The sequence below is a fragment of the Loxodonta africana genome, chromosome 15 (assembly GCF_030014295.1).
Source record: "Loxodonta africana isolate mLoxAfr1 chromosome 15, mLoxAfr1.hap2, whole genome shotgun sequence".
Classification (NCBI taxonomy): Eukaryota; Metazoa; Chordata; class Mammalia; order Proboscidea; family Elephantidae; genus Loxodonta; species Loxodonta africana.
In genome coordinates this window covers 23,388,020-23,411,160 of record NC_087356.1, presented here as the reverse complement: position 1 = coordinate 23,411,160, position 23,141 = coordinate 23,388,020, and positions in this window count along the sequence as shown.

The window sequence follows — 23,141 nt, the reverse complement described above, 5'->3', positions numbered from 1 at the left end:
CATTGAATACGGCAGAGCTGGGATTCAAAGGCAGACGATTCTCCTTTCGGAGGCTCAGGTAATTCTCACTCCAGCGTCTTTATGTAAGTGAAAATCTTATTGTTAACTGCCCTGGGCTGTTTTCAGGCAATGGCTTTTATAAGGATGTTAAAGAACATTTTTTGAGGAAAACAGATTTTTAGTGAAGTCTGTTTTCTAAGAGGCATGGAGAGTAGGAAGTTTCTATATGAGTCAGGGTCACCTCACTCTCTGTCCCTGCCCACTGGGCTTCCCACTGAACTGCACAGGCCTGCCTTCTGCACCTCCTCAGGCTGTTTCCTCCAAAGCAAGAGCTCTGGTGTGAACATGGGTCCTGGAAGGCAAAGTGGAGGAACCACACCTTGTGTAAGCAGTTCCTGCACCAGACGCTCCTCGTGGACACACTGGGTCAAGGCCCGCAACAGTCCATGGTGGCTCTGTGTGTGGTGGCAGCCATTTTCTCAGGCCGCTCTGGGAGGACCAGAGCTCTTGCTGTGGACATGGACCCTCAGCCTCGAGCCCCACGTGCTCAGAGAAGCTGGGAGGAGTTTCTGCCCTTCTGGGAGACGACTGGATAAGGTAGGTTTCACTGTGAGACTCAATTATGCGAAAAGGAAAAGTGAGCATAAAGCCTGCTCTGAGGTGAATTCCAACTTGGGGGGGTGGGGTGGGGAAGGGGCTGGCAGGGGTGGTTTGAAGTGCAATATAATCATAATCCTTGTGTTAAGATGCCTTTCACAAGCATCGTGCTATTTGGCCCTAAGGGCCATCTTGTGTAGTGGCAGGACCCGTCTCACCATTACCCCAGTACTACAGCTGAGGAAAAGGGGCCCTGGTGGCACAATGATTAAGTGCTTGGCCACTAACCAAAAGGTTGGTGGTTTGAACCCACCAGTGGCCTTGTGAGAGAAAAGGCCTGGTGATGCGCTTTCCCGTAAAGATTACAACCTTGAAGACCCGATGGGGCAGTTCTACTCTGTCACATGAGGTCACTGTGAGTCAGAATTGACTGCATGGCACACAAGAACAACAACAGGTGAGGAAAGTGATGTCTCACAGGCTGACCCTGAGTGACACCCACACTGCCACTCCTGGTTCCTGCAGCAGCATTGTCTTCATAGTTGTCCTGGGCTCTCCAGCAAAACAGAACTGAGAGAATGTGTACCCAGAGAGACAGAAATATTTCTTTTAAGGAGCTGGCTCGTGTGATTGTGGTGACTGGCAAGTTTGAAATTCATAGGTCAGGCTGGCAGGCTGAAAATTCAGGGAAGAGTTGATGTCGCAGTTTTGAGTCAGAAATCTCTATAGCAGGCCAGCAGGCTGGGTTTATATCTGGCCACCTTGAAGCAGAATTCCTTCCTTCTTTGGACAACCTTGGTTTTTTTTTTCTCTCTTCAGTCCTTTGATGATTGAGACCCACCCGCGTGAGGGAGGGTAATCCGCTTTAAAGACAGGAAAAAAAAAAAAACCCACTGCTGTCGAGTCGATTCCAACTCATAGCGACCCTATAGGTCAGAGTAGAACTGCCCCATAGAGTCTCCAAGGAGTATCTGGTGGATTCAAACTGCCGACTTCTTGGTTAGCAGCTATAGTACTTAACCACTACTCCACCAGGGTTTCCACTTAAAGATTATCGATTGTAAATGTTACTTCTATAAAATACCTTCACAACAACATGAGTGTTTTACCAGACAACTGGCGTCATAGCCAAGGCAAGCTGACACATAAAATTATCCATCACAGGCCCCAAAGGAAGACAGCAAAGCTGGGATAAAGAGTGTATTTGCATGTGCTTTGTGCCAGGGGCACAGGTCCCTCACAAGTGGCACTGAATTGACCATTCTCTAGGTGTCCACTACACCAAATGAAGGAATTTGAGCTTGTATGGTTGGCAGGTGAAGGTTTATGAAGCAGAGAGCGGTGTGATAGTGTTATCAGGGGTATAAAACCCCAGACCAAACCCACTACCATTGAGTTCGATTTCGACTTATAGCAACCCTATAGAACATGGTAGAACTGCCCCATAGGGTTTCCAAGGCTGAAATCTTTATGGGAGCAGGTTGCCACATCTTTCTCCCACTGAGCGGCTGGTGGGTTGGAACCGTGGATCTTTCAGTTAGCAGCCGAACGCTTAACCACTGTGCCTTTGTAAAGTAAATCATTAAAAACTTGGAACAACTCTTCCGGGGTAACGCCCCCAGTTTAAACCTCACCATACCACCCACCACTTAGACTGGAGAAAGAAGGTAATTTTCGATTTGGAAGTCTGTGCTTCTAAATTCACTGCCTACTGGTCCTCTCCACTCCTAAATCTTTTTTGATATTGCTTTCTTTATCTCCAAAAATATCTTCTCATCTGCTAATTAGTGATAGTAATAATAGCTAATAAATAATAATAGCTTAATTTGCTAATAAAGGTCTATCTTAAGGACTTCTTGGAAAATTTTTTGAGATCTAAGAATCCACTAGTCCCCTCTGTCTTTTCGTTTTTGTTGTTGTTGTTGGGTGCTGCCCAGTTGATTCTGCCTCATAGCTACCCCACACGACAGGGTAGAACTGCCCCATAGGGTTTCCTTGGCTGCAACCTTTGTGGAAGCAGCTTGTTTTACCTAGTTACTATTAACAACCATGGCGTGTCTGAAACTTTCTCATTCTCAACGTGCTCCACGGCCATTTCTACTCCACTGAGACCATCTGTAAGAGAAACACCCAGATCAACGTTTATGGCTCCTCTGTGTAACGTAAAAATGTGCCTGCTTGAGGCTGTTGCCGTCCTCTAGGCGCTGGGCTTAGTGTGGTGGCTGTGACTTTGAGTGTGCCCCCAGGTGAGCATAATCAGGGTGCCAGGTTTGATGAGCAGATGGCAGGTGTAATGGAGCCGCCCTAGCCCCTCAGCTGACAGCTGTACATCACAGGCCAAAGGCAGTCACCTCCCCAAGTTCCAAACGACCAGTGGGCCCTTTGCTTTCAGGGTCCCTTTTGCTCCTCCTGCCTCACTCACCCCCGCCTCTGTGTTCTCCTGTTTGGGGGCCCCTTCAGTGGACCTCTGCCTTATCTTGTGGTTTCTGTCGCCCCTCTTCTCCTGTCAGATGGGAATTTCCCCAGTGCACCATGGCTTCCCCCAAATCTCTGTGTTTCAACTTGGCCGAGCTTGGCTATGAAAATATGAAAGCAGATAAACTTGTCAGAAGCCAATTTGGCACATGAGCAATTCACCAAACTACCAGACATGTTTGAAAGTCTTAGTTTTGCCCTATACATGTCCCAGTCCCACCCTCAACCTCAGAAGCTGTCAGCAAAACTGTTTTCCTCTGTGGGCAGGACAGTCTGCAGTGCCAGAGTATTGCCCAAGGCAGTAGAAAAACAGAAGCCAGTTACTTCTCTGTAAAACTAGGGAAAGCTGATAGCTAGCTCAGGAGGTTTTCTTAGGGTTAACTTAATTAATACAAACGAGGCGCTTAAAATCATGTCTGGCAAGCAGTAGTCAACACCCAACAAATGTTAGAGGTTATTACTGTGGTAATAATCTTTATTTTTATTTTCACACATGCATTTCAGTTTTACAAATTAAACTACATACTACATGAAAAAAGAAAAATAACACTGTAAATGGGGATGCCTGGAAAAGACAATAGCAATCACGAGGGAGGATCCCCGGTGGTACAGTGGTTAAGAGCTCAGGCTGCTAACCAAAAGGTCAGCAGTTCGAATCCACCATATTTCCTTGGAAATCCTATGGGGCAGTTCTACTCTGTCCTATAGGGTCGCTAAATGAGTCAGAATTGGCTTGACAGCAATGGGTTTGGTTTTTTTGGTTTCTATGCTTTGTGTCATCATTCGCCCTACATTATAATGATACTTATACCTTAGTGACCAGGGTGTACATACACATAAAGCTATAAATCATGGACCTGCTAATGGATTTTCAAGGGTAACATGCAGGTGATTTTCTATTTTTTTTTTTTTATTGTGCCTTAAGTGAAAGTTTACAAATTAAGTCAGTCTCTCATACAAAAACTTATACACACCTTGCTATATACTCCCAGTTGCTCTCCCCCTCATGAGACAACATACTCCTTCTCTCCACTCTGTATTCCTGTGTCCATTCAGAAAGCTTCTATCACCCTCTGCCTTCTCATCTCCCCTCCAGACAGGAGCTGCCCACCTAGTCTCATGTGTCTACTTGAGCCAAGAAGCTTACTCCTCGCTAGGATCATTTTCTGTCTTATAGTCCAGTCCAATCCTGAAGAGTTGGCTTTGGGAATGGTTCCAGTCTTGGGCTAAGAGAAGGTCTGGGGAACATGACCCCTGGGGTTCTTCCACTCTCAGTCAGACCAGTAAGTCTGGTCTTTTTACGAGAATTTGAGGTCTGCATCCCGCTGCTCTCCTGCTCCATCAGAGATTCTCTGTTATGTTCCCTGTTAGGGCTGTCTCAGTTGTAGCCAGGCACCACCTAGTTCTTCTGGTCTCAGGCTGATGTAGTCTCTGGTTTTTGTGGCCCTTTCTGTCTCTTGGGGTCATAATTACTTTGTGTCTTTGGTGTTCTTCATTCTCCTTTGTTCCAGGTGGGTTGAGACCAATTGATGTATCTTAGGTGGCCGCTTGCTAGCGTTTAAGACTGCAGATGCCACTCACCAAAGTGGGATACAGGATGTTTTCTTGATAGATTTTATTATGCCAATTGACCTAGACATACCCTGAAATCATGGTCCCTGAACCCCTGCCCCGAATGCCTTTGAAACATTTGGTTTATTCAGGAAACTTCTTTGCTTTTGGTTTAGTCCAGTTGTGCTGACCTCTCCTGTATTGTGTGTTGTCTTTCCCTTCACCTAAAATAGTTCTTGTCTCTATCTAACTAGTGAATACCCCTCTCCCTCCCTCCCTCCCCACTCACATAACCATCAAAGAATATTTTCTTCTCTGTTTAATCCATTTCTTGAGTTCTTATAATAGTGGTCTCATATAATATTTGTCCTTTTGCAGTTGACTAACTTCACTCAGCATAATTCCTTCCAGATTCCTCCATGTTATGAAATGTTTCACGGATTCATCATTGCTCTTTATCAATGCACTGTATTCCATTGTGTAAATATACCATAATTTATTTATCCATTCATCCATTGAAGGCAACTTGGTTGCTTCCATCTTTTTACTATTGTAAACTGCTGTAATGAACATGGGTGGGCATATATCTGTTCATGTAAAGGCTTTTATTTCTCTAGGATATATTCCAAGGAGTGGGATTGCTGGATAGTATGGCAGTTCTATTTCTACCCTTTAAAAAAAAAAAAACCCTTTAAAGGAACTGAAAAAATCGATTTCCAAAGTGGTTGTACCATTTTACATTCCCACTGGTAGTCTATAGTGTTCCAGTCTCTCCACAACCTCTCCAACATTTATTATTTTGTGGTTTTTGGATTAATGCCATCCTTGTTAGAATGAGATGGAATCTAACTGTAGTTTTGATTTGCATTTCTCTAATGGTTAATGATCGCGAGCATTTCCTCATGTATATATTGTCTACCTGAATGTCTTCTTCAGTGAAATGCCTGTTCATATCCTTTGCCCATTTTTTAATTGGGTTATTTGTCTTTTTGTTGTTGAGTTTTTGCAGTATCATGTAAATTTTAGAAATCAGGTGCTGATCAGAAATGTCATAGCTAAAAAATTTTCCCAGTCTGTAGGTAATCTTTTTACTCTTTTGGTGAAGTCTTTGGATGAGCATACGTGTTTGATTTTTAGGAGCTCCCAGCTATCTAGTTTTTCTTCTGCATTGTTAGTATTGTTTTGTATACTGTTTATGCCATGTATTAGGGCTCCTAGCATTGTCCCTATTTTTTCTTCCATGATCTTTATCATTTTAGATTTTATATTTAGGTCTTTGATCCATTCTGAGTTAGTTTTTGTGCATGGTGTGAGGTATGGGTCTTGTTTCATTTTTTTTTGCAGATGGATATCCAGTTATGCCAGCACCATATGTTAAAGAAACTGTCTTTTCCCCCATTTAACTGATTTTGGACCTTTCTTATATATCAGCTGCTCATATGTGAATGGATTTATGTCTGGATTCTCAGTTCTGTTCCATTGGTCTATATATCTGTTGTCGTACCAGCACCAGGCTGTTGTAACTACTATGGTGGTATAATATGTTCTAAAATCAGGTAGTATGAGGCCTCCCACTTTGTTCTTCATTTTCAGTAATGCTTTACTTATCCGGGGCCTCTTTCCCTTCCATATGAAGTTGGTGATTTGTTTCTCCATCTCATTAAAAAACATCATTGGAATTTGGATCGTATTTGCATTGTATCTATAGATTGTTTTTGGTGGAATAGACATTTTTACAATGTTGAGTCTTTCTATCCATGAGCAAGGTATGTTTTTCCATTTTTGTAGGTCTCTTTTAGTTTCTTGCAGTAGTGTCTTGTAGTTTTCTTTCTATAAGTCTTTTATGTCTCTGGTTAGATTTATTCCCAAGTATTTTATCTTCTTGGGGGCTACTGTAATTGGTATCGATTTGGTGATACCCTTTTCAGTGTTCTCTTTGTTGGTGTAGAGGAATCCAACAGGTTTTTGTATGTTTATCTTGTATGCTGATACTCCGCTAAACTCTTCTATTAGTTTCAGTAGTTTTTTTGAGGATTCCTTAGGGTTTTCTGTGTATAAGATCATGTCATCTGCAAATAGCAATACTTTTACTTCTTCCTTACTAATTAGGATGCCCTTTTCTTTATCTAGCCTAATTGCTCTAAGACCTCCAGCACAATGTTGAGTAGGAGCGATGATAAAGGGCATCCTTGTCTGGTTCCTGTTCTCAAGGGGAATGATTTCAGACTCCATTTAGGATGATGTTGGCTTTGTATAAAAGCCCTTTATTATGTTGAGGAATTTTCCTTTTATTCCTATTTTGCTGAGAATTTTAATCATAAATGGGTATTTGACTTTGTCAAATGCCTTTTCTGCATCAATTGATAAGATCATGTGGTTCTTGTTTTTTGTTTTATTTATATGATGGATTACATTAATTGTTTTCCTAATGTTGAACCATCCCTGAGTATCTGATATGAATCCCACTTGGTCACAGTGAATTATTTTGTTGATATGTTGTTGAATTCTATTGGCTAGAATTTTGTTGAGGATTTTTGCATCTAAGTTCATGAGGGATACAGGTCTGTAATTTTCTATTTTTGTGGTGTTCTAACCTGGTTTTGGTATCAGGGATATGCTGGCTTCGTAGAATGAGTTTGGGAGTATTCCATCCTTTTCTATGCTCTGAAATACCTTTAGTAGTAGTGGTGTTAACACTTCTCTGAAAGTTTGGTAGAATTCTGTGGTGAAGCTGCCCAGGCCAGGGCTTTTTTTTGTTGGGAGTTTTTTAATTACCTTTTTGATCTCTTGTTTTGGGTTTATTTAGTAGTTCTACCTCTGTTTGTGTTAGTGTAGGTAGGTATTGTGTTTCTAGGAATTCATCCATTTCTTCTAGGTTTTCAAATTCGTTTGAGTACAATTTTTCATAGTAATCTGATATGATTCTTTTAATTTCAGTTGGGTCTGTTGTGATATCGTCCATCTCGTTTCTTATTTGGGTTATTTGCTTCCTCTCCTGTTTTTCTTTTGTCAGTTTGGCCAATGGTTTATCAGTTTTGTTAGTTTTTTCAAAGAATCGGCTTTCGATCTTGTTAACTCTTTCAATTGTTTTTCTGTTCTCTATTTCATTTAATTCTGCTCTAATTTTTATTATTTTCTTTCTTCTTGTGCCTGAGCATTCCTTTTGTTGCTCTCTTTCTATTTGTTCAAGTTGTAGGGATAATTCTTTGATTTTGGCTCTTTCTTCTTTTTGTATGTGTACATTTATTGATATAAATTGACCTCTGAGCACTGCTTTCGCTGCGTCCCAAAGGTTCTGATAGGAAGCATTTTCATTCTCATTGGAGTCTCTGAATTTCTTTATTCCATACTTAATTTCTTCTATAGCCCAGTTGTTTTTGAGTAGGGTATTGTTCATTTTCCAAGTGTTTGATTTCTTTTCCCAGCTTTTCTGTTATTGAGTTCTACTTTTATGGCCTTATGGTCAGAGAAGATGCTTTGTAATATTTCAGTGTTTTGGATTCTGCTACGGCTTGCTTTATGACCTAATATGTGGTCTATTCTAGAGAATGTTCCATGTGCGCTGGAAAAGAAAGTATACTTGGATGCTGTTGGGTGGAGTGTTCCGTATATGTCTATGAGGTTAAGTTGGTTGATTGTGGCATTTAGATCTTCCATGTCTTTAGTGAGCTTCTTTCTGGGTATTCTGTCCTTTACTGAAAGTGGTGTGTTGAAGCCTCCTACTATTATTGTGGAACTATCTATCTCACTTTTCAATGCAGTTAGAATTTGTTTTATGTATCTTGCAGCCCTGTCATTGGGTGCATAAATATATGGTTAAATCCCCCTGGTATATTGCCCCTTTAACCATTATATAGTTGTCCTTCCTTATCCCTTGTGGTGGATTTAACTTTAAAGTCTGCTTTGTCAGAAATCAATATTGTCACTCCCACTCTTTTTTGATTGATGTTTACTTGATATATTTTTTTCCATCATTTGAGTTTTAGTTTGTGTCTTTAAGTCTAAGGTGTGTCTTTTGTAGGCAGCATATGGATAGATCGTGGTTTTTTTTAATCCATTCTGTCACTCTCTGTCTCTTCATTGGTGCATTTTGTCCATTTACATTCAGTGTAATTATGGGTAGGTATGAGTTTTTTTTTTATGAGTTTAGTGCTGTCATTTTGATGTCTTTTTTGTGTGTGTTGTTGACAGTTTCTTTTTCCCACTAAATTTTTTGTGCTGAGTAGTTTGTCTTTATATATTGTCTTTTCCGCTTATTCATTGTTGTTGATTTTATTTTTGCTGAGTCTTTGTTCTTTTCTGTATTTTATTTTGGTGAGTAGGATTGTTAGTCTCCTTTGGTTACCTTAATAAGTAACTCTATTTTTCTAAGTTTAAACCTAAATTTTATTTCTTTATATCACCTTGACTTCCTCTTCATATGAAAGATCTATGACTACATTTTTTAAGTCCCTGTTATTTTAATGTTGTCATCTTTTACACAATGACATGGCTGTTTCCCTGTTTTGAGCTCTTTTTTTCATCTTGATTTATTTTTGTGATTTCCCTATCTGAGTTGACATCTGGTTGCTCTGTCCTGTGTCCTAGTCTTGGGTTGATATCTGATATTATTGATTTTCTAACTAGAGAACTCCCTTTAGTATTTCTTGTAGTTTTGGTTTTGTTTTTACAAATTTCTGAACTCTTGTTTGTCTGGAAGTGTTCTAATTTGGCCTTCATATTTGACAGACAGTTTTGCTGGATATGTGATTCTTGGCTGGCAATTTTTTTCCTTCAGTGCTTTATATAAGTCATCCCATTGCCTTCTTGCCTGCATGGTTTCTGCCGAGTAATCAGAGCTTATTCTTATTGACTTTCCTTTGTAGGTAACTTTTCGTTTATCCCTCCCACCCAGTGCCCTCAAGTCATTTATCCCTAGCTGCTCTTAAAATTCTCTGTTTATGTTTGGTTTTGGCAAGTTTAATTACAATATGTTTTGGTGACTTTCTTTTGAGATCTACCTATGTGAAGTTCGATGAGCATCTTGGATAGATATCTTCTCATCTTTCATGATATCAGTGAAGTTTTCTGCCCACAAATCTTCAGCAATTCTCTGTGTTTTCTGTTATCCCTCCCTGTTCTGGTACTCCAATCACTTGAAGGTTATTTCTCTTAATAGAGTCCCACATGATTCTCAGAGTTTCTTCACCTTTTTAAAAATCTTTTGTCTGATTTTTCTTTGAATATATTGGTGCCAAGTGTTTTATTTTCAATCTCACTAATTCTTCCTTCTATTTCCTCAATTCTGCTCCTCTTTCTATTGAGTTGTCTAATTCTGTAATTTTATTGTTAATTTTCTGAATTTCTGATTGCTGTCTCTCTATAGATTCTTGCAGCCTATTGAATTTTTCATTATGTTCTTGAACAACCTTTTTAATTTCTTCAACTGCTTTATCAGTGTGTTTCTTGGCTTGTTCTGTAGTTTGCCTGATCTGATTCCTGATGTCTTGAAGTGTTCTGTATATTAATCTTTTGTATTCTATACCTGGTAATTCCAGGAAGACACCTTCATCCAGAAGGTTCCTTGATTCTTTGTTTTGAGAGCTTTTTGAAGTGATCATGTCTGTTTCTTTATGTGATTTGATATTGACTGTTGTCTCCAAGCCATCTATAAGTTATTGTATTAATTTATTTTATGTTTGTTTACTGCATCTTACCTTCTTGCTTTATTTTGTTTTGATATGCCCAAGTAGGCTGCTGGAGTAAGCTAGCTTGATTATTTTCACCTTTGAAGCTCTAACCTCTTGTCACCAGATGGCTAGAGCCTAGGATTCCATTCACTTTTCTTGTATGGATTCAGCTCAGGTGTCCAGGTAGTTGGTCTCAAGTGTGTGGTACAGGCTCTGTCCTACAGTCTTAGGGGGGCAGGAGTGATTGGTGTAGGTACAGGTATGTGGTTGTAGCAGGAGGTCACACTCTGAACAAGGCAGGGGGCTGACAACCATTCCCCAAGTGTCTGTGAGGAAGGCATGTCCCTTTTCCCTAGAGCACATAGGTAGGTGGGTTCTGCAACCCAACCACAGACATGCACTGCTTTTGGTTGTAAGGACTTTGTTGTACCATTTATCCTTGGACGTCTGTTGTGGATGGCTAGGTGATATGGGTGAAGCCACCAGTCCTTCAGCCCCTGATGTGGGTAAGTGAGGAAACTGTTTAATAGGCAAAGCAGTGTCAAACATCAAAAACCCACCTCTCCACCACACAGCTGAAACAGTTGCAGTCTGCCAACATGGGCCTATTCTCCTGAAATGGGCCCACACAGGTCCATGCAGAGGTGAGAGGTATTCAAAGTCCATGGGCTGTGCCTGGACAGGAGCTGCTTCTGTCCTGAGGTTAGTGGAGCTGGCAGGTTATCTTTTGCCCCAATTGTTAATTTTTCCTTCTTCGAGGCTGGGAGAATAGCTCAGCGTGCACAGCAGGACCTATCTCAGGCCCAGGGAAATCAACAGCCACTGAAGCTGGCTTGAGGGCTGGTGGCCTGGTAAAATAAATGCAAGTACTTAGCTTTTGTTGAGAACGCCATTCTTCTCTGGTTCCAGAGGTGTGAGTAGGTTGTGCGGCTTGCTGTCTCTCCCTGAGGAAACCATGTCCCAAACGCTACTGCCAGCCCCACCGCGGTCACTCCAAGGATCATGCCTAAGGGTTCCTGCCGAGTCAGGTCCAGCAACGCCTCACCATTTCTGAATTGTCTTCCCCTCCCTCTGCCATTCAGTCTGTTTTCTAACTTTGCCTTTGATGTTCAGGGCTCCTAGCTTGTCATATATAATCGTTTCACTTGTTTTTTGGGGTCTTTGTTGTAAGAGGAATCACCAAAAGTTTCTGGCTACTCTACCATCTTGGCCCCACCTCTCACTGATTTTCATCTTAAAAGTTATACTCATAGTGACCCTGTAGGACAGAGTAGAATTGCCTCAAGGGATTTCCATGGCTGTAAATCTTTACAGAAACAGAATGCCATAGCCACTGCACCACCAGGGCTCCTTCAAGAGGGACTACAGGGTCCAATATTTCTCAAACTCATTTGAGCGTGAAATCTAGTGTTCAAACAGTAGTTCATGTTAGAAAAAAAATCCTGTCAAGAGAATTTTTGGGAAACACTCTGTAGGGAATTAATTACTGGGAGATCTTCAGTGTACATAAGCTTAATCTAGAACTTGAGACGTGCTGTCATTACCAAAAATGAATGGAGGGCCTCTCCTTATTCAGACAAGAGCCAAAGTCAACTTTCATGACCTCTCTATCCTTGGAAGGATGATGGGAGCTGTGGTATTTTCACTGGTTCTCAAACCTCAGGGAGCTGCAGACCCTCCAGTATACCAATATACTAAAGCCTGGTCTCACCTCTAGACATCTCCATTCCAGAATAAATGGAGTAGGGCCCAGGAACGGCATTTTAGCAAATATCCTAAGTGCCACTGTTGGAGGAGGTCCATGGACTGTCCTTAGCCTTTTCAAGACCCTATAATTTTCTGCTTTGATTTTTTTTTTTGATACCATGGGTTTTCATTAATGGAGGCATGTTAAATCATTGAGTGCATCTGAATTTTTGGTAGGCAGTGTGGATTTTTTTTTTCCCACAAGCCTACCCTCAGAGTCCAGTGGGACAATACATTATCCTACTAATTCAAATCTCAAAAGTCAGAGTTCCACCAGAGTCCACTGGGACATATGTGTTCTCACCTAAAAAAATTTTCTATTTTTCCTACCTCGTACAATACCATGATGAAACAGTAATTTATGGCACACATCCATGTTTTTGGCTTAAAGAGACCTGCCTTGCAGCAACAGGCACTATCATTAAGAAAGCAGATTTCAAAAAAATCTGAGAACCGGAAAAAGTGAATAGGCAGTTGTATATCCCACGGGTTCTGAAGGTGTTAGAGAAACTTGTAAAGAAAGAAGCACTAACTCATAGTCAAAGTACTGAGTTCAGTATCTGCTTCTAAAATTGTGTGTACAAGTCAGTTAATGTGTCTGAGACTTAGCTATTGTATCAGTAAAATGGAACCGATGACAAAATGGGAGTCATAATAAATTATTTATGTGTCTAGCTATGACTATTTAAATATGGTTCAAAAAAAAAAAAAAAAACAGAGAAATGGGAAGCCTAAAGCTTTCTAAATGATGCAAGGTTTAACTGATGACTCTCTGCAAATAATAAACTGATCAATCTAATTGAACGACCAAACCAGTCAGTTGTTCTAATAAAATAAATAGTATCAAATATGTGGAGACTGTACTCTGCTATTCAAATGTGGTTGGTTGTAATTTTTATGGTTATTACTTAGACATAGGCTAAGCGTTTCCTTTGGCACTTGAGCCACTGTGGCTGGGTGACCCAATACTAGATTCTAGTGGACTTGGGTTCAATGCCCGATTCTGTCACTTATTATATTTTCTCAATTCTAAGAAGCCAGCCCACTTATGTCTGTCAGTTTGTCGTACTGTGGTGGCTTGCTTGTTACTGTGATACTTGAAGATTTGTCCTTGGTATATCAAATACCAGCAGGGTCACCTTTGGGGGACAGGTTTCAGTAGAGCTTCCAGACTAAGACAGACTAGGAAGAAGGACCCAGCAATCGGCTTCTGAAAAAAATTAACTAGTGAAAACCTTGTAAGCAGCAGCAGAAAATTGTCTGATATAGTGCTGGAAGATAGTCCCTCAGGTTGGAAGGTATTCAAAAGATGACAGGGGAAGAGCTGCCTCCTCAAAGTAGAGTCAACCTTGATGGGCATGGAGTCGAGACTTCCAGACTTTCATTTGCTGATGTGGCACAACTCCAATTGAAAAGAAACAGCTACAAACATCCATTAATAATTGGAATGTGGAATGTATGAAGTACGAATCCGGGAAAATTGGAAGTCATCAAAAAATGAAATGGAATTCTTAAACAGCAGTATCCTAGGCATTAGTGAGCTGAAATGGACTAGTATTGGCCGTTTTGAATCAGACAATGCCAGGAATAACAACTTGAAGAGGAATAGCATCACATTCATCATCAAAAAGAACATTCGAGATCTATCCTGATGTATAATGCTGTCAATGATAGGATAATAGCCATACGCCTACAAGGAAGACCTGTTAGTACGACTATTATTCAAATTCATGCATCAACCATTAAGGCCAAAGATGAAGAAATTGAAGATTTTTACAAACTTCTGCAGTCCGAAATTGATCAAACATACAATAAAGATGCATTGATAATTACTGGAGATTGGAACGTGAAAGTCAGAAACAAAGAAGAAGGGTTAGTAGTTGAAAAATATGGCCTTGGTGATAGAAATGACACCGGAGATGGCATGGTAGAATTTTGCGAGACCAACAACTTATTCATTGCAAACATCTTTTTTCAACAACATAAACAGTGACTATACACATGAACCTTGCCAGGTGAAATACGCAGTAATCTAATTGACGACATCTGTGGAAAGAGACAATGGAAAAGCTCAGCATCATCAGTCAGAACAAGGCCAAGGGCTGACTGTGGAACAAACCATCAATTGCTCTTACGCAAATTCAAATTGAAGTTGAAGAAAATTAGAACAAGTTCACAAGAGCCAAAGTACGACTTTCAGTATATTCCACCTGAATTTAGAGACCATCTCAAAAATAGATTTGACACATTGAATACTGTCTTAGTCATCTAGCGGTGGTATAATAGAAATACCACAAGTGGCTGGTTTTAAGAAAGAGAAGTTTATTCTCTCATAGTCCAGTAAGCTAAAAGTCCAAATCTCAGAGCAGGAACCTCAGGTCCAAAGGACGTGCTCTGCTTCTGGTACTGTTTCTTGGTGGTATGAGGTTCCCCATTCTGCTTGCTTCCCTTTCCTTTTATCTCCTGTAAGATAAAAGGTGGTGCAGGCCACACCACAGGGAAACTCCCTTTACATTGGATCAGGGATGTGACCTGAGTGAGGGTGTCCCACCCTGATCCTCTTTAACCACAGGCAGAGATTATGATTTTAAGCACATAAGAAAATCACAAAATGGAGGACAACCACACAACACTGGGAATCATGGCCTAACCAAGTTGACACTTCTTTTGGGGGGACACAACTCAATCCATGACAAATACTAATGACCAAAGACCAGACAAGTTGTGGAATGACATCAAGGACATCATACATGAAGAAAGCAAGAGGTCATTAAAAAGACAAGAAAGAAAGAAAAGACCAAAATGGATGTAAGAAGACACTCTGAAACTTGCTCCTGAATGTTGAGTAGAGAAAGAAATGTTGAAGTAAAAAAGCTGAACAGAAGATTTCAAAGGGCAGCTTGAGAGACAAAGTAAAATATTATAATGAAATGTGCAAAGACATGGAGATAGAAAACCAAAAGGGAAGAACACACTTGGAATTTCTCAGGCTGAAAGAACTGAAGAAAAAATTCAAGCCTTGAGTTGCAATATTGAAGGATTCTACGGGGAAAATATTAAATGACCCAGGAAACATCAAAAGAAGATGGGAGTAATAAATAGAGTCACTGTACCCCCCCAAATTGGTCAATGTTCAACCATTTCAGGAGGTAGCATATGATCAAGAGCCAGTGGTATTGAAGGGAGGGGTCCAAGCTGCACTGAAGGCATTGGTGAAAAATAAAAAAAAAAAAAAATAAGGCTACAGGAATTGATGGAACACCAGTTGAGATGTTTTAAGGAATGGGTGCAGCCCTGGAGGTGCTCACTTGTCTATACCAAGAAATTTGGAAGACAACTACCTGGCCAACTGACTGGAAGAGATCCATATTTGTACCCACTCCAAAGAAAGGTGATCCAACACAATGCAGAAATTATCAAACAATATCATTAATATTGCACACATGTAAAATTTTCCTGAAGATCATTCAAAAGAAGTTGCAGCAGTACGTCGACAGAGACTTGCCAGAAATTCAAGCCAGATTCAGAAGAGGATGTGGAACAAGGGATATCTTTGCTGACATCAGATGGATTCTGGCTGAAAGCAGAGAATACCAGAAAGATGTTTACTTGTGTTTTATTGACTATGAAAAGGCATTTGACTGTGTGGATCATAACAAATTATGGGTAACATTGTGAAGAATGGGAATTCCAGAACACTTTGTGCTCTGAGGAACCTGTACATAGACCAAGAAGCAGTTGTTCAAACAGAACAAGGAGATATTACGTGGTTTAAAGTCAGGAAAAGTATGCATCATTGTTGTATCCTTTCACTATACTTATTCAGTCTGTATTTAGAACAAATAATCTGAGAAGCTGAACTATATAAAGAAGAATGAACATGGCATCAGGATTCAAGGAGACTCAATAAAAACCTGTATTAGGCAGAGGACAACTTTCTTGCTGAAAGTGAAGAGGCTTTGAAGCACTTACTGATGAAGATCAAAGACTACAGCCTTCAGTATGGATTACATCTCAACAAAAAGAAAACAAAAGCCCCCACAACTGCACCAATAAACAACATCATGATAAATGGAGAAAAGATTGAGGTTGTCAAGGATTTCATTTTACTTGGATCCACAAAGCCCATGGAAGCAGCAGTCAAGAAATCAAACGATGTATTGCACTGGGCAAAGGTGCTGCAAAAGACCTCTTTAAAATGTTAAAAAGCAAAGATGTCACTTTAAGGACTAAAGCACACACCTGACCCAAGCTGGTGTTTTCAATCGCCTCATATGCATGTGAAAGCTAGATGATGAATAAGGAAGACCAAAGAAGAATTGATGTCTTGAAATTATGGTTTTGGCAAAGAATATTGAATACACCAAGAACTGCCAGAAGAACAATGAACAAATCTTTCTTCGAAGAAGTATAGTCAGAATGCTCATTAGAAACAAGGATGGCGAGACTTTGTCTCACATACTTTGGACATATTTTCAGGAGGGACCAGTCACTGGAGAAAGACATCCTGCTTGGTAAGGTGGAGGGCCAGTGAAAAAGAGGAAGACCCTCAACAAGAAGGATTGAGACAGTGGCTGCAACAATGGGCTCAAGCATAACAATGATTGTGAGGATGATGCAAGGCACGGCAGTGTTTTGTTCTATTGTACAAAGTGTCACTATGAGTCAGAACCTACTCAACTGCACTCAACAATAACAACAAGAAGTAACCAACAATTTGTAAGGTGCTTCTTTAGTTTAATTAGAAACTCTACCCTTTAAATGTACCAATCAACTATAAGATGCATACTAATTTCAGAAGTGTTGAAATGAAAAAAAAAAATGTCCTTTAGAAATAGAGTACTAACCGTGAGTCTCAGCAAATTATTTAGCCTCTCTAAGGCTCAGTTTCCTCATCTGTAAAATGGGGATGATAAAAGCAACTACCTCATAATTTGCTGGAAGAAGGAACTCAGATATTACATGTAAAGCAGAGTGCACCTCGATTAAGGAATGGAAAACGCTCAATAAATGCATTATCTTTTTAAATGGCTTTACTCTGTCCTATAGGGTCGCTATGAGTCAGAACTGATTTGATTGCAATGGGTTTGGTTTTTTGAGTTAGCTAAATGTGAGGCATTGCTTTCCGTGCAGGAGACCTGGGTTGGATATCCAGGCAATGCATCCCAAGTACAGCCAAGTACAGCATCATAGCTTGTTCCAAACTAAAATGGACTGGGAAGAAAGGCCTGGTGATCTGCTCCCAAAAATTAGCCAGTGAAAACCATATGGATCACCATATTCTGATATGTAATCAATCATGGAGTTGGTTGGTGGGGGTTGATTATCATTTCATTATGCATGGGATTACCATGAGCTGTGGGGCTGACTCGATGGCAGCTAACAATAACAAGAAGCCAAATGTTGCTCTTCTAAAACACTTATTTCCTGCAGGGGAAGAATCAATGTTGTAACAGCTTGCTATACCTTGGGTATATTTACTTGTACTAAGTAAAGATATCATTGGCAACATGACTATTCAGATTATCTTTGTATAGAGACTAACCATCTCAAGAATGGCATGACAACTGCTAGATGCAGTATAATTTCATGCATTTTATTTTTACAACAGCTCTCAAATTCTTTGCGAGATAGATTCTAATACTTTAGAAGAGCAAGAGAGACATACAAGAGCGATAGTCAATGACTAAATAAGTAGCATGAAAAGCAAGCCAAACAATTGTTATGCACATAATTAGGTCCAATACTCTGAAATCCTTCATGAGAAACTTGAAGGTGATTGCTGGAATTCTGAAGGTATTAGTTCTGCTTAATGGCCAGAATTTTAGGAGGTGAGTAAACTCAGCATTGCAGAGTGTGTTGTTGGGTTTTTCTGAATGGAGTTGGTTTTTCATTGAAGGCAAGGTCCAGCCCTGAAATAGACTCAAGGCCTAATCCAGACCACCTGCTTCCTGATGATCAAGATCAAGTTCCCACAGAATGTGTCTGGTGTCCTTCCTGGGCCAGCTGATCAGTGCCACGTGCTCACCCAGCTCTTTCCCAACAGGCAAACCACCACCCTCTTTCGCAGATAGGGAAAAGAGCGACTTCTAAGGCAAAGAAGGGCTTTGTATCCTAGCCAAAAATGCAGTAATGATAAAACTCAAGATGTAGAGGGCAAGTCCATGTCAATGCATCATTAGACGGGGCCTTGGTTTCAAAGCAGACATGTGAACGCAGGCTTCCTCAGCTCGCGTATTCACCCAGGATTGTTTTGGAAACAGTCAGACTGTGTGAAACACGATGAAGACATTCCAGTGTCCTAGATGCAGAAGCTACATGTCCCCGGTCAAGACGGTCTGTTCAGGCTGTAAACTTTCACAGGGCAGAGCCTATTTTTAACTTAAGATGCATTTTAAGAGGAGAAAGGATGAGGAATGTGTGACCTTATTTCCTTCCACTGACACCACCCCATTTACAGAGTGCTTACAGAACCAAAGAGATGTTTCTCTCTCCTAATAGTCTCACTGGAAGGACATCCTTCAAACTCACTCAATATGCCCCACCTGAGAGCCTGTAAGGCTCTTGGGAAGAGAAAAGATCTCTCTAAACAGGAAGAAGAGTTGAGAATAGGAGAGAAAGTCCTTGACAGCAACACGGAACCAGAGACCCCTGTTGTTGTGTGCTGTCAAATGGATTCTGACTGATATAGACCCTATAGGACATAGTAGAACTGCTCCATAAAGTTTCCAAGGAGGGGCTGGTGGATTTGAACTGCTGACCTTATGGTTAGCAGACTGAACTCTTAACTGCTTCACCACGAGGGCTCCAGAGACCCCTAGGAGACACCAATCCCACAGCTATTCCCAAGACAGCTTTTGAGTATAGGCATGATGACATCAGACTCTGAATCGACTCCAGGCAAAGACCTGGTGATGTGTGACCTCTTGAGCATCCTTAGGGCATGCAGGAAAGATGTGACTGAGGGCCATAGAAGGCTTCTGTCTGAAGGTATTTCTCCACCTTGGTGCTGAATAAGAAATGGCACATTTAATGGTTCTTTTCTGGACCTCCACCGGGCTCCTCTTAAAAGAAAATGTCTTTGGATTTTACTATAGTCTATCACTACTTGGAGACAGTTTTCAAAATTGCATTCCCACTCCACGCAAGGTCAAGGCCAATATAGCATTGAAGAGAAGTGAACAGACTTGATTCAGTTCCTGGCTCTGCTGCATTGAAACCTTAATTTCCTCATCCATAAAATAGGTAGAGTAGCACTTGATTCAAAGAGTTGATTTAAGATTTAAGGGAGAAATACATACAAAATATTTGGCACAGCACCTGGCAGAGAATAAATGGTATTTATTGCTTATTAGTAGCAGTTATTGCTACGGTGTTGACAATGATACCAATCCAGGATGATGCTTGAGCATAGTGGGCCTCACAGGGCTGGGATGGCATCAGTAAAGGGGAGAATAAAGGGTAGAAAAGGAAGTCAAAGTGCCAACTTTGATCAGTTATCAGGTTTGCCTGTGGACAAACCAGCTCCTCCATCCTGCTGTCTGAATCCTTCTTTCTCCATTTTAAGGCCCTGTCTCCCCCCAGTTCCTTCTCTGCCTTCCAACCTCACTCCTCGGTCTCAGAGAACATTCCTTGGTGACCTCTCATACCCTTGATCTATCCTTCAACCACAACACAACTTACCTGGTCAGGCTCCTATTCCTTCTTTACACAACTCTCCCTTGGGAATCAGATAACTAATATAAAGATGGTTTTAATGATTGGTCAATGGAGGCTTTGTGGCTGTATCCAATGATATCACATTAGTGGTTAATAACCCAAAGACCACTGGTAGGGATTTCTCTAATATGGGTCTGACCAGGAGATGGTTCTAATCAGAGCCGTTCCCAGGACTCTTTAAATCAAGTCCTCAAGTACTTACCTTCTTTGCTTACGTATAGGGTCAACCTTTAAAGTAAGTTGACTAGCTCCTTGTGATGATTAAGTCGTGTGTCAACTTGGCTGAGCCATGATTCTCAATGGTTTGGCAGTTATGTAATGATGTAGTTTGGCAACTATGTAATGATGTAGTTACCCTCCATTTTGTGATGTAATGTTATCAACTTCATGATGTCACCTGATGTGATCAGCCAATCAGTTGTAAGGGGAGTTTCCTTGGGGGCGTGACCTGAATTCAATATGTATACATGTTCTGGCAAAGCTTGCTGGCTTTTATTCACTCTGGATCCTTCATATGGCTCATCATCATCTGACTTCTTGTTCCTGGGACTTGAGCCATATTGCCTGCCAATCTTCAGATTCATGGCCTTCAAAGCCTATGAGCCAGCAGCCTGCCGCCTAACCTGTTGATCTTCTGTTTGTCAGCCCCTGCAGCTATGTGAGTCAGGAGAAGCCTCCAGCCTGTCGCCTGACCCACAGACTTGGCACTTGGTAGACTCTACAACTGCGTGAGTCATTTCCTTGACATAAATCTCTCTCTCTCCCTCTGTCTCTCTCTCTCTCTAAACACACTTCATTGGTTTTGCTTCTCTGGAGAACTCAACCTAAAAGATCCCTTATTAGAAGAAAGGCTAAAAATCCTTGGATTTGTTCATGATTAAACTACCATTTGTTTGAGAATTTTTTTGGTAATATCTTTCAGCTTAGCTTTCCGCATTTGCAAAATGTGTGTATATAACCCTTTCACGTCTGAATTATTTTCTGCTTGTAATTTTTTTGATTTTTGTTTTTTTGTTAATTGAATGCTGCCTGAATCATTGAATGTGTCTGAATTTTTGGTAGGTAAAAATGGATTTTGAATAATATTATGTAAGAAGAACACACATATCCCTCTGCACTATCGGGGCAAGATTATGTGGGACACATATGTCCCACTGGACTCTGGGAGTAGGATAGTGGGTTGAGAAACACATCTTCCAAATAACACTGAGGCTTATCTCACTGTAAAAAAGCCAAAAGAGACAAAAGTTTTGTACAATCACACCTCCAGATGTTCCACCGAATGCAATACCCTGTAAACACAATAATTTGCATCGCTTGCCTGTTTCTTCAGTTTCAAACAGTTATATAGGTCCCCACCTGGTGGTAGCATGCACTAAAAGTGGGAAAGCAACTTCTGAGGAAACCTGAAAGGTGGGAAATGTAGGTGGGCAAATGTATGTCCCATTACTCATGAAAGAGATGGCATAAATCCATTTTCCATCTCCTATGCATTTCTTATCCTAAGTGAATGAGCACATGATAAAACAGCATGTAAGAAAGGACCAGAGAGTGCAGATGTGTTGACTATAGATAGGAAATGGAGCAGGTAGGTCTAATATTATCATTAAGTATGACTTGATTCAAACTTAGAAGTTTTAGAACCATGTTTAACAATCCTGGCTTCATACTAGGATCAATTTGGATGTATTTTAAAAAATGTAAATTCTTAGGCCTTGCTCCCAAAGACTCTGATTCAATTGGTATGGGGTGGGATCTAAGCATAAGGATATTTTAGAAGTTCAGAAGGTGATTCTATGTGCAACCAAGACTGAGGACCACTGTCTTCGGACAGTCTCAGTAATACAAGGAAGGTGAAAATAACATCATATTTCGTAGGTCTTAGTTGTGACTAAGAGCTGAGTCCAGCTCTATGTTCTGGAAGCCATCAGCAACTATTGCTCGGTGGGTTTCACATCATGGCTGTGGTCTGGGGGAAAGATCCTTTGGAGAGAATCCAAGAATCACAAGAATTACTGAAGCATGGGTTAAAAGGAGTGCTCAAAACTCACCTGCATTAGCCCTCTTCCTTCATAATGGTGTGAGAACTGGCTATTCAGCCTATGATTCTGGGCTTCAATTTTCTATCCATTAAAGGAGCAGGTTGGATTAGACAAGCTCGAAGAAAAGTTCCTTCCAGTTCTGTGATTCTTTAGTCCTAAGATTGTTTTCAAAGGAACCCTGGTGGCACAGTGGTTAAGAATTCAGCTGCTAACTGAAAGGTCAGCAGTTCGAACCCACCAATTGCTCCACTAGAAAAAGATGTGGCAGTCTGCTTCCATAAAGATTACAGCCTTGAAACCCTGTGGGGCAGTTTTACTCTGTCCTAGAGGGTCGCTATGAGTCAGAATTGACTCCAAGGCAAAGGGGTTAAGAGCCGTTTCAAACAAGTGTTACAGTTACACTGATTCTCTGCTCACTCTTTGTCTGGAGGTACCCTGGGAAGCCTCTAAGCTCTCTTGGCTTCCAGGCAAGTGCCAGTCTGGGCTCTAGCCTACTCTGGTGGAGCTGGGTCTCCATCCTTGGGGCCTCCTTCCACCCAGCCTTCCCCGGCAGGATGAACCATTACAGCATGGTTCTTGTAAACACAGCCTAGTTTAGCTGCAGGCACAGCTTCTAAGTGTTCTCTCTGCTCCCCAGCAAACATGTGGCCCAACCACTGCTGGTATCTGCACAGGAAGTGGTGGAATGTGGAAGTTTACATGACGTCAGTGCACGCCCATCTTCCTTTCCCAGGCCTGAGGAGTCTGGCTAGAGGTTGGTGTGTTACCGTGCTCCTCATCAGCCTCCTCTCTGCAGCCTGAGGGGGCAGAGCTTAAAGATGTTTGTAAAAACAACAAAAACAATTTTTAAGAATTATTTATTGCTTATATCCTGTGTAGCAGGCTCTGCACTAGGAATGTCACACACTTGATCTTCAGGTCTCAGACTCTGTCCTGGCCAATTCTTCCCAGCCAATTCCTATTGGGGCAAACTTACTGGAAAACCATCAAATCTCCCTCAAAGCTAAGAGAAAATTATTCTAATATGTGCCATGCTTGAGGCTGTGAGGAAGAAGAACTTTGGTAGGAAGAAAGCCAAGATATTTTTAAGTGTATATTGCAGACCTCTTTAATGCATTAGGCTCTCAGCATCTGAGAGGAGAGAAGAGGGGGTAAGGCGAAAGTGGGATGTGTGGCTGGAAAAACGCAAATATACTAGAGTCCTGACAAAGGAAAGGCTTTGGGAGTAGAGACGGGAGCTCCAATGTCTAACAGAACACAAATGACATAGGTCAGTCTTCAGGTACTGCCTTCCATTTCCAAGAGCTACCTTGTCATGCATCTTATGAGGCACTGAGGACAG